The sequence below is a fragment of the Giraffa tippelskirchi genome, chromosome 10 (assembly GCF_054371585.1).
Source record: "Giraffa tippelskirchi isolate mGirTip1 chromosome 10, T2T-mGirTip1v1.2.pri, whole genome shotgun sequence".
NCBI lineage: Eukaryota > Metazoa > Chordata > Mammalia > Artiodactyla > Giraffidae > Giraffa > Giraffa tippelskirchi.
This window is the reverse complement of record NC_137284.1, coordinates 93,667,203-93,680,050: the sequence shown is the minus strand read 5'-3', so window position 1 is coordinate 93,680,050 and position 12,848 is coordinate 93,667,203. Positions and strand designations below refer to the sequence as shown.

The following is a 12,848-nucleotide window of genomic DNA, read 5'->3' as shown; positions in this document are numbered from 1 at the left end:
TCTTCTCTTCTGCCTCCCTCGTACTAACCCTTGTGATTATATCTGGCTAACCTGCATTCCAGGATAGTCTCATCATAACAAGATCAGATGATCAGCCAGCTATCTGAAGCCTTATTATTCACAGATGTAGGATAATTATGATGTGTGCATGTCTGGTAGGCCATTATTCTGCTCTCCTTAATATTTTATTATACTTTCTTTACCAGATACTACTTCTGTATACATCTCTATCTGTCCGTCAATTCATCTTATTTTTTGTACACATTTCAAAGTAAATTGCAGACATTAGTATACTTCTCCCGAAATACTTCAGTATGAGCATCATAAAGTGGGATTTATTGTTTGTTAACAATTTAAATTTTAAGGTAAAATTTACATACAAGAAAATGCACAAATTTAAAATGTACATTTGCTGAATTTCGGTAAATGCATATAGATGTATAACCCCAAAGCCTATCAATATATAGAATGTTTGCATATGTTAAACCATCCTTGTGAACCTGGGATGAATACAACTGGATTATGATATATGATCTTTTTTGTGTTATTGGCTTCAGTTTGGTAACATTTTGTTGAGAGTTTTACATCGGTATTCATTCACAATAGCCAAGACATGGAAACAAATGTCCATCAACAGATGAATGGATAAAGAAAATGTGGTGTTGTGTGTGTGAGTATATATATTTGAGTCAACCCTAGAAAATGATGAAATAATACCTTCTGTAGTAACATGGATGGGTTAGAGATTATCATGCTCAGTGAAGTGAATCAGAAAGACAAGTATCATATGATATCACTTATATGTAATACATCATATGATATCACTTATATGTGATAAGACTTTTATGCTATATCTAAAAAAAATGATATAAATGAACTTAATTACAAAACAGAAACAGACCCACAGACATAGAAAACAAACTTATGGTTACCACAGGGGAAAGTGAGGGGAGGGATAAATTAGGAGTTTGGGATTACTAGATACAAACTACTATATATAAATAAATAACCAATAAGGTCTTACTATATAGCACAGAAAACTATATGCAGTATCTTATACTAAACTATAATGGAAAACAAATGCAAAAGAATATAACTAAATCACTTTGCTGTATACCTGAAACTAACACATTTTAAATCAACTATACCTCAAAAAAATTTTTTATGAATTTTATGAAAAAATAAATGAAATATTAACATCACTTCTCATGGCCCCTTCTCAACCATTGTTTTGATTTTCTTTTCTGTACCATAGGTTAGTATTAACTGTTCTAAATCTTCATATAAATAGAGTTACTTACAATGAACCTTTTAACATAAGACTTCATTCACTCAGATTTTTTTGTTTTTGATTGAGTTTAGTATTAGTAGTTCATTCCTTTTTACTGTTTTGTCATAGCTTTTCTATGAGAAACCTAGATAGTGTATTCAAAAGCAGAGACATCACTTTGCTGACAAAGGTCTGTGTAGTCAAAGCTATGGTTTTTCCAGTAGTCATGTAAGAATGCAAGTGTTGGACCATAAAGAAAGCTGAGCACCAACGAATCAATGCTTTCGAACTATGTGCTGGAGAAGACTCTTGAGAGTCTCTTGGACCACAAGGAGATCAAACCAGTCCATTTTAAAGGAAATCAGCCATGAATATCCTTTGGAAGGACTGATGTTGAAGCTGAAGCTCCAATAATTTGACCACCTGATGAGAAGAACCAACTCATTGGAAAAGACCCTAATGCTGGGAAAGATTGAGGGCAGTAAGGGAAGAGGGCATCACAGACTCAATGGACATGAGTTTAAGCAAACTCTGAGAGAGAGTGAAGGACAGAGAAGTCTGGCATGCTGAAGTCCATGGGGTCACAAAGAGTCAGACACAACTTAGCAACCAAACAACCTTTTTATTGTCAATATTCCATTGTATTGACTGTCACTATTGCACAGTTGATGAACAAAAGATTTCCTTTAAAGGCTCTTAAAACTAAATCTGCTATGAAAATTCTTACAAAAGTCTTTTTGTAGTCACATGTTTTTATTCCTCTTGGGTAACTACTTGGAATTGATGAACAATGGAGGAAGTGTATGTTTAGTTGTATGAGAAAATTTGTTCTTGTTGTTCAGTCACTCAGTTATGTTTGACTCTTTGCCACCCCATGAACTGCAGCACTCCAGTCCTCCCTGTCCTTCCCCATCTCCTGGACGCTGCTCAAACTCATGCCCATTGAGTCAGTAATGCCATCCAACCATCTTGTCCTCTGTTGTCCCCTTCTCCTCCTGCCTTCCATCTTTCCCAGCATCAGGATCTTTTCTAATAAGTCAGCTCTTTGCATCAGGTGGCCAAAGTATTGGAGCTTCAGCTTCAGCATCAGTCCATCCACAAAATATTCAGGACTGATTTCCTTTAGGATTGACTAGTTTGATCTCCTTGCAGTCCAAGACACTCTCAAGAGTCTTCTTCAACACCACAGTTCAAAAGCATCAATTCTTTGGCGTTCAGCCTTCTTTATGATCCAACTCTCACACCAATACATGACTATTGGAAAAACCATAGCTTTGACTAGACAGACCTTTGTTGGCAAAGTAATGTCTCTAATTTTTAATATGCTGTCTAGGTTTGTCATAGCTTTTCTTCCAATGAGAAATTTACAGCACTTACATAATTGTATTATTTTACACTCCTACCGACAGTATATGAGTACAGTTACTCTAAGTTCTTGTCAGTATTTGATGTTGTCAGTGTCGTTAATTTTAGCCATTTTGGCTAATTTGTTTTTCCCCCCTACTTCCTTGGGTTGTAGCAGGTTCTTTATTTGGTACCTCTCTTGTTTATTAAGATAGGCATTTTTTGCTATGAACTCCCCTCTTAGACTTGCTTTTGCTGGATCCCAAATGTTTTTGTATGTTGTATTTTCATTTGTCTCTTAATATTTTCTGATTTTATTTTTCTTTCATCCACTGGTTGTTAAGGAGCATGTTGCTTAATTCCTATGTATTTGAGAATGTTCCAGTTTTCTTACAATTTCTTTCTAGTTTCATACCATAATGGTCAGAAATAATGCTTGACTTGTTTTAAAAGTCTCTTAAAATATTTGAGACTTGTTCTGTGGCCTAATATATGCTCTCTCCTGGAGAATGTTTCATGTGTACTTGAGAAGAATAAGTATTGTAAATGCCTTTGAATGAAATGTTCTGTAAATATCCCTCAAGTCTATTTGGTCTAATCTGCTTTAAGTCCAGTGTTTGCTTATTGGTTTGCTGTATGGATGATCTATCCATTACTGAAAATGGGGTATTATAGTCCCTTACTATTACAATTACTGTTTGCTGTCTATTTCTTCCTTTAGGGCTATTAATATTTACTGTATAGATTTAGGTGTTTATGTTGGGTACATAAATATTTACAAATGTTATATCTTGTTAGATTGACACCTTTATCATTATATAATTACCTTTCTTACCTCTTACTGCATCTTAAAGACTATTTTGTCTAGTATAAGAGTAGCTAATCCTGTTCTCTTTTGGTTTCTATTAATATTTGCATGTAATATCTTTTCCTATCTCTTCACTTGCAGCCTATGTATATCCTTAAAGCTGAAGTGAGTTCTCTTGTTAGCAATATATAGTTGGGCTTTAGGGTTTTTTTCACCATTTTCCACACTTTATGCCCTTTAAATGGAGCATTTATTCCATTACATTTAAAATAATTATTGAAAGGTATGGATTTACTGCTACCATTTTAAAAAATGGTTTTCTGGCTGTTTTGTAGTCCCCTCTGCCCCTTGTTTTCCTTCTCCTGCTCTCTTCCCTTGAGCTTTGAGGACATTCTGCAGTGGTATGCTTAAATCCCTTTCTTTTTGTGTCTATTAGAGGGTTTTGCTCTGTGTTTACCACGAGGCTTAATTAAAATGTAGATATAATAGTATATTTTAAGTTGTAGACAACTTAAGTTCAAATGAATACAAAAGCTCTGGATTATCACTGTCCTCCCCCCTTTTTATCTTTTTTTTTTTTGACATCACAATTTGTTTCTTTTTGTCTTGTGTATTCTTGGCAAATTATGTAGTTATAGTTCAGTTCAGTAGCTCAGTCGTGTCTGACTCTTTGCGACCTCATGACACCAGGCCTCTCTGTCCATCACCAACTCCCGGAGTCTACCCAAACCCATGTCCATTGAGTCGGTGATGCCATCCAACCATCTCATCCTCTGTCGTCCCTTTCTCCTCTCGCCCCCAATCCTACCCAGCATTAGGGTCTTTTCCAATGAGTCAACCCTTTGCATGAGGTGGCCAAAGTATTGGGAGTTTCAGCTTCAACATCATACCTTCCAATGAACACCCAGGATTGATCTCTTTTAGGATGGATTGATTGAATCTCCTTGCAGTCCAAGGAACTCTCAAGAGTCTTCTCCAACACCACAGTTCAAAAGCATCAATTCTGCGGCGCTCAGCTTTCTTCACCGTCCAACTCTCACATCCATACATGACCACTGGAAAAACCATAGCCTTGACTAGACAGACTTTTGCTGGCAAAGTAATATCTCTGCTTTTTAATATGCTGTCTAGGTTGGTCAGAACTTTCATTCCAAGGAGTAAGCGTATTTTAATTTCATGGCTGCAATCACCATCAGCAGTGATTTTGGAGCCCGAAAAAATAAAGTCTCTCACTGTTTCCACTGTTTCCTCATCCATTTGCCATGAAGTGATGGGACAAGATGCCATGATCTTAGTTTTCTGAATGTTGAGCTTTAAGCCAGCTTTTTCACTCTCCTCTTTCATTTTCATCAAGAGGCTCTTTAGTTCTTCTTCTCTTTCTGCAATAAGGGTGGTGTCATCTGCATGTCTGAGGTTACTGATATTTCTCCTGGCAATCTTGATTCCAGCTTGTGCTTCATCCAGCCCAGCGGTTCTCATGATATACTCTGCATAGAAATTAAATAAGCAGGGTGACAATATACAGCCTTGACATACTCCTTTTCCTATTTGGAACCAGTCTGTTGCTCCATGTCTAGTTCTAACTGTTGCTTCCTGACCTGCATACAGGTTTCTCAAGAGGCAGGTCAGATGGTCTGGTATTCCCATTTCTCTAAGAATTTTCCACAGTCTGTTGTGATCCACACAGTCAAAGGCTTTGGCATAGTTAATAAAGCAGAAATAGATGTTTTTCTGGAACTTTCTTGCTTTTTCAATAATCCAACAGATGTTGGCAATTTGATCTGGTTCCTCTGCCTTTCCTAAATCCAGATTGAACATCTGGAAGTTCACGGTTCACGTGCTGTTGAAGCCAAGCTTGGAAAACTTTGAGCATTACTTTACTAGCGTATGAGATGTTAGCTGTTTGGAAGCCAAATCCACAGGCAGCATCTTTTAAAGTATACAGATAGACTTCCTTAGGGAAATACTAGGAGATGGACATATCTCTGCACCCTGTGTGCTAAGCCCTGGGGAAATAACAACGTAAGAGCTGTTCCTTGTAATAGTGAACATAAGGTCTGCTGGCTGCCGAGACAGCAGCTCTTGACACCCAGGCAGTCAAGAGCTTTGTACCCTGGGTGACAGCTGCAGAGGCCATGACACCAGATATTTACACAAGATTTTTTAGGTAAATACTGGTGACTTGATGGGGGGTGGCATGAAGGTGATGCTTTCCAACCTCAGGAGAAATATAGTCAGCCCCCAGATTTGTGTTAAATTAGAAGCCTGACCCTCAAACTGCAGATTTAAAAATAAGCATATAGATCTCTTTCAAGGAGATGGGTTTCTAGTTCAGTCTGCTGCCTCTGTGCTCAGTTCATGGGGGTGGAGGTGGGGGGATAACACTGTAATTCCTGAGGAACCCAGTTTTCTATAGCCTTGTGGGTCTTTTGAATGCAATCCCCACTCAATATCAGAGTTAGGTGTTTTGGAGCCCATCCCTTGGGTGCAAGCCTTAAAAGTTGAGGTGCTAGATGTTGAATGGATCCAAACCCTTTACTCCTCAAGGTGAAGCTGGAAGTTGTGTGTTCTCTTCCAATTGTATGTCACTGTTCTGAGGGTTAGGTTTATGACAAGATTGTTTCTCAGCCTCTCCTAGCCATTTAAGTATGAGTGTTTTCTCATTTGCCTGATGTATATGAGTTACTCAGCTAGTTTCTGGATTTCTTTCAGAGGGAATTGTTCCCTATGTAGCTGTAGATTCTGTGTGTCCATGGCAGGATATTAGTTCAAGAGCTTCTTATGTTGCTTCCTTGAACCGGAACTTCAGAACATCTATATTTTTAAAAGTCTCCCTAGATAATCATAATTTGTTGCCTAGGTTAAGATTCTTCATTCTAAATTCTGATCTAAAGAGCTAGGGTATGTTTCCTAAGGTATTCATTATTATGTCTTGTTCCACAGGAGTCTTTTCAATGAACTAGAGAAAGGAAAGCACATCTTCCCATTTAGAAGTCCACGTTCCCATGGGCGGAATATTTTGCAGGTAGGTCTACAGATTTGGAATTGAGGTAAAGGGGCCTGGAGAAGGTGGGCATGAGACAAATAGCTGAGAAACTTCTCTCAATCTAGAAAAAATAAAGGACAAACCTGAGTTGCTGGATGTTTTAATAGGAACTGTTATTGACTCAGGTCCTTTTATTTGCCACTTATAAAATCAAACTCACAAATGATAGAAAAAGAAGTTGCTTTTATCAGAATACTAGCAATGTGGGGAGATGGTGGACTCATTATCCCCCCAAAACCATCTCTAAATATTCTGCTTGGCCATGAAAACTTTTAAAGAGAAACAAGGAAGTAATCTTAGTTAATCATTGAGATAAAGAGTCAGTGTCATCACCATCCCCCACTGCGTGCAGGCTTGTGTGCAGTCTTGTGTTCTCTTCATGGTCTTTCTTTAGATGCTATCTTGTTCACTCAGTTTCCTCATGAACTTACTGAAGGGGAATCTAGGGAAGAGATCTGGTCATCTATTTATTATGTAGCCTTCATTTCTACTTCTTTTATTTATGGAATGAATCATCAAATTAGAAAAACTATTGTGTGATCAAAAGATTTGAAAGGTGTGCTGGGGCTGGAGATGAGTAGAGCATGGAGGTGCCTGGTTTAAGATTAGTGACAAGGCAAAGAGTACCTCTTGCAGAGAGCTCTTTCCTGAAAAGAGCTTTATTCTACCAAAAGTTGCTTACAGAACTGATGGAATAATAGAAGTTGGGGACTGTTTATTTTTGGCTAGTGAAAACTAACCGTTGGTTGTGAGGGACAGGTAGGTTAATAAGAGCAGCAGATCCATCACAAAGTTGTTGAATTTAAGAAAGGATGGGGTGCTGAAGTTTGATGGCCATACTACTTATGAATAAATTTGGGCAGGTCAGCGCCTCTAGAACTTGGAGTCTGAGGGCAGGTGAGTGCTCCACAGAGAACTGCCCAATCGGACACTGACACATTTGATTCTCAAACGGCCTTGACTTCTTTACCTTAATCAGCCATGGGACAGAGTGCCATATCTGTGGATTGCAGTGGGCTTTTTGACTTGGAAGGTGGTTGACCGCACGTGAACTGGGATACCCTGATTTATGTCAGTTGTTCAAATCATTGTTTACATCTGTTGACTGAAAAAAGATATACAACTTGAGGGTTGTGGGTTAAGTTTTATTTGGGACAAAAGGAGGACTGCAGCTCGGGAAGCAGCATCTCAGATAGCTCTGAGACACTGCTCCAAAGCAGCAGTGGGGGAAAGTCAATATATAAGGTTTTGGTGAAGGGGGAGTTCAATACCATGAAGCGCTCAATTTACAAAAGGTTTTTTGTTAGTCATGAGGATCTGATGTCATCATGAAGGGATTTAGTGCTTCTCTAGATAGGAGGAGATGCAAGGATGGAGATCATAAAATCTGTTCCTAAAAGCATCCTACTATATAAAAACCTGTCCCACCAGATTCCCTGGAGTACAGAGTGCCTCACTCCACCCTGACCTCCCTCAGGGGTTATTGAAGGTCAACATCTATAGCAGAATGAGGTTCAATCTCCATAGAGGCAGATGGCAAATGCCTTTGTTGTTCAGTCATTGGTAATGTTCTCGATAAGTGCCAATTTGTAGTTGATACATTGTACTAGAGGCATATACCATACTTCCTAGGATCATACCAAGTATTGCTATGCTATGCTATGCTAAGTCGCTTCAGTCGTGTCCGACTCTGTGCGACTCCATAGACGGCAGCTCACCAGGCTCCGCCGTCCCTAGGATTCTCCAGGCAAGAATACTGGAGTGGGTTGCCATTTCTTTCTCCAGTGCATGAAAGGGAAAAGTGAAAGTGAAGTCGCTCAGTCGTGTCCGACTCCTAGCGACCCCACGGACTGTAGCCTACCAGGCTCCTCCGTCCATGGGATTCTCCAGGCAAGAGTACTGGAGTGGGGTGCCATTGCCTTCAGTCCAAAATCAAGGTCCTTTACTGAACATGTGACTCATATCACTCCTAATTTGGGAAGAAAAATAAAACTGGGTTTGCCTGCATCCCCCAGGCAGAGCCAGTCATGTCCTTGACTACTTGGGATCCCACAGGGCAAAGGTCATATGCCCCGATTTTCAAATGGGGCTTATGGGGCCAAAATTGTGATCTGATAAGCCAGATTGGCTATCTAAAATTACAAGTGATAACTCTCAGTAAACACAGTCCTCACTATGTGTTAGGCTCTGTTCTGAGTGCTTTCTGTTTATTGGCACTATGTTTCTCATACCAACCCTATGAGGGATGCAATAACAAAAACAGTAACAAAATTTAGTTCTAAGACCATGTCTCCCAAACTCCCCCTACAAAGAAAGCCTTCATAGCAAAGTAATAAGGAGACTGACTCTGAGGACCTTGAGTTTAGATTCTGGTCCACCATTCACTTTCTGTATGACCTGGGCTGGTTCCTTAACCTCTGCATGCCTTACTTATCTTATATAGGAAATGGGTCATAACAGTATCTGCCTCACTGGATTAATGGAGAATTAAATAAATACATTGCTATGCACTTAGAACAGGGCCAGTACATAGAAAATATTGTCTAAATGTCTGTGATTAATAACATCATTTCAGGGGGAATTGGATAAGGGAAGATTGATAGTTGACTATTATCTATAGTTTCTATAGGGAGAATGGAAGACAAGTCGGTTGATAATAGGAATCAATAACATCACATTGCCATACAAATGGTAGTAGCATGGAGGAATTAGGAGCTCAGAGGGTGAGCCAGAAAACCTGAGCTCAGATTTGACTGCCGGTTACAAATTGTGTGACCTCAGACAGTTTACTTACCTTCTTTGTACTTCAACTGCCATGTTAGTAAAATACTAATAATAACAGTAGCTACTGCATGAGGTTGTTATAAGGTTAAATGAGCTAATCCATGTAAGTAAAGTAGTCAGATCAGGCCTTAGGCTCTAGTAAGTGCTACATATCAGCTACTAGGGCTTCCCGGGTGGCACTAGTGGTGAAGAATCCTCCTTTCAATGCAGGAGACATGGGTTCAATCCCTGGGTCAGGAAGATACCCTGGAGTAGGAAATGGCAACCTGCTCCAGTATTCTTGCCTGGAAAATTCCATGGAGAGAGGAGCCTGGCACTGTGGGCCTGCAAAAAGTCAAACACTAATCAGCAACTGAGCATGCACACATACACTAGCTACTATAAGAAGAAGGGTATCTTAGATATTAATTTTTTTTCTTTTATCTACTTAACTTTATTGTTCTCTGTATCAGCTAGTCTTCACACAATTGTAACTCTTTGCTCAGTGAGATTTAAAGAAATTGAAAGTGAAAGTCATTCAGTTGTGTCCAACTCTTTGGGACCCCATGGACTTAGTCCATGGAATTTTCCAGGCCAGAATACTGGAGTGGGTAGCCTTTCCCTTCTCCAGGGATCTTCCCAACTCAGGGATTGAACCCAGGTCTCCCACATTGCAGGCGGATTCTTTACCAGCTGAGCCACAAGGGAAGCCTAAGAGTACTGGAGTGGGTAGCCTATCCCTGCCCCAGCGGATCTTCCCAACTGAGGAATTGAACTGAGTTCTCCTGTATCGCAGGCGGATTCTTGACCAACTGAGCTATGAGGGAAGCCCAAATCTCTCAATGAGATTTAAAGAAGTCTCTCCAATTCAGTGTTTTTCTTATATAGCTTCCACACATGGCATGTTATAACCTATGCTATGAGGAATAGGATTCAGATATGTGTCCTGACCCTAAATAGCTCCCAAGATCTTAGGAAAGATGGTGATGTTAAGACATCACAGTGTGATAAACATTATAAGAGAGATGGTATTACAGTGAGATCAGGCCCAAGAGCTGAGCCAGAGACTCTGAATAGAAGGTAAAGAGGTCTTATAGAGGGAGTAACATTTGGGCTGGGCCACAACTGAGCGACTTCACTTTCACTTTTCACTTTCATGCATTGGAGAAGGAAATGGCAACCCACTCCAGTGTTCTTGCCTGGAGAATCCCAGGGATGGCGGAGCCTGGTGGGCTGCTGTCTATGGGGTCGCACAGAGTCGGACACGACTGAAGCGACTTAGCCGCAGCAGGACATGTAAGATTTTCTCAGAAGAAGACTGCTGCTGCTGCTAAGTTGCTTCAGTCGTGTCCGACTCTGTGCGACCCCACAGACGGCAGCCCACCAGGCTCCGCCTTCCCTGGGATTCTCCAGGCAAGAATACTGGAGTGGGTTGCCATTTCCTTCTCCAGTGCATGAAAGGGAAAAGTGAAAGTGAAGTCGCTCAGTTGTGTCCGACTCTTAGCGACCCCATGGACTGTAGCCTACCAGGCTCCTGCGTCCATGGGATTTTCCAGGCAAGAGTACTGGAGTGGGGTGCCATTGCCTTCTCCGCAGAAGAAGACTAGAAATTGTTTAAGACACAGAATCTTTACCTCTAGCAATGATCTGCAGGCATGTTAAAACATGAACTTCAAGGCTCTTTCTGAAAATTTGTGTATCTAACACTTTCCCAAGTGATGCTGTTGGCCCAGGCCCCACACTTTGAGAAGCACTGAGTTAAGATAAGGCTTCCCTGGTGGTTCAGTTGGTAAAGAGACTGCCTGTAATGCAGAAGACCTGGATTCAATCCCTGGGTCGGGAAGCTCCCCTGGAGAAGAGAATGGCAACCCACGCCAGTATTCTTGCCTGGATAATCCCAAGGATAGTGGAGCCTGGCCAGCTACAGTCCAGGGAGTCACAAATAGTTGGACACGACTGAGCAACTAATGCTTAAATTAAGATCAGTAGTTCACTCTGGCTTCACTTCACTTTAGAATTCCTTGGGCAACTGAAACCAACAAACAAACAAAGCTGTCAGAATGACATCATGTATTGGTATTTAAAAAAAAAAACAACTGCTCAGCTTACTTCTTGGCAACTGGGGTTGAGTGCCTCTGGGTTCAGGCTGAATTTTACAGAGCACTTTCATGGGCTTCATTGATCCTCTCACACTTTGAGGTATTATTATTGCTATCCCACTTCATGGTGGCTTCGATTTTATCTTGGAGACACAGATAAGTGAGGATTTGCTGAGGGTCACTAAGTCCTTGGTGAATCTGGACTCGAACCCAGGACACTGGCTAATCAATTGTCTGTTTTGAAGCTGGGGATAAGTAATGCATCCAGGGAGAATGGTGTGAGTATGTACAGGAGTGAACACAGAGTGTGTCAAGGTGTGAGTTGTCAGTTGGGGTGGCTGGGCCAGGGATGCCTTGGGAAGATGAGGCTGGGGCAGTTTGGGGCCATGGCAAAGGGGCTACAAAGTCATGTTTAGAAACAAGAACTTTATTGGGCAAGCATTAGGGAGCCATTAAAAGGTGCATATTAAGAATAAAAAATTTAACATTTTCTAAGAACCAAAGTCTGGGATGGCCCCTGTGCTCCATGATTAATATATAGTATCCCCAGTTCTCAAAACAATGCTGTAAAGTGGGGCTTAATGAGGGAATTGAGGTGCAGAAGTTTCAAGCGGCTCACTGGTCACAGAGGCAGCAAGTGCCTGAACCTGAATTCAAAGCCAGGTTTGTCAACTCTAAAATCTATACAATTTTCATAATGTTGTACCAACATGATTTGGAGGTGTTTAAGAAACATCTTTTTTGTTTAGCCTTTTATTTTGGAATAATTTATTATAAAAAAAAAGCCATAAGAAAATAATTCAGCATTTCTATACATCCTTCACCGAGCTTCCCCTAATATTCATTGTACATAACCATGCTACATACATCACTGGCTTAACTTTGGATTTTTGCAGACTACATACTGAGGAGGGCCTCATAGAGGTACAGACATAGGCAAGCTTACTTTGGTTCTAAGGTTTCCTTTTTCTTCTCTCTCCCTTTCAACGACCCTCCAGGCATCTTACTCCTAACACCCAAATGTTCTGGCTGTTACTAAGTCTCTTCTCCAAAGTGCCTTATCCCCTTCTGTGTGCTCTCTGCCATCTCCCTCTTATAAAACATCCTGCCCCCTCCTCCATCCTTCAGGGTCCTACTCTCTGAATCAACTGATTGAATTATTGTGGTAGTGAATGAATGAGTAGCCTATGCTTTTAGGTGCAATATTGTTGAACTGGGGAACCAGCAAGGTAGGACAAGGGGCTCCTTTCCATGAAAGATATGGTTTTGATGAATGTCACATATGTCAGCATTCATGTCAGATGATGCCACTAGCTGAAGGGTAGATTCTCACCAAAGCACCAGGTGAAAGACATGGGAATGAGACTGCCTTACTGGTAAGAAGAGGAAGCTACCTGAAACAATTTTAGAGTGCATTAAAGCTCTACTGCTCCCTAAACGCTACCTCTCCCCTACACAGCAAATTCTCTTCTCAGAGCAAGTTTGAATGGGAAGGGTTCTTGAAAGAAGGTATTTAAA

The 12,848-nt window shown here is 40.6% G+C and overlaps 1 long non-coding RNA gene across 1 annotated transcript in view; it reads left to right on the top strand.

The window, feature by feature from the left end:
• Positions 1–6,295: 6,295 nt before the first annotated feature.
• Positions 6,296–12,848, top strand: part of LOC145524160 (uncharacterized) — a 114,192-nt gene continuing 107,639 nt past the window's right edge. The window contains exon 1 of the long non-coding RNA XR_014067264.1: positions 6,296–6,447. This is a non-coding gene — a long non-coding RNA (uncharacterized LOC145524160). The remainder of the gene's footprint in view (positions 6,448–12,848) is intronic.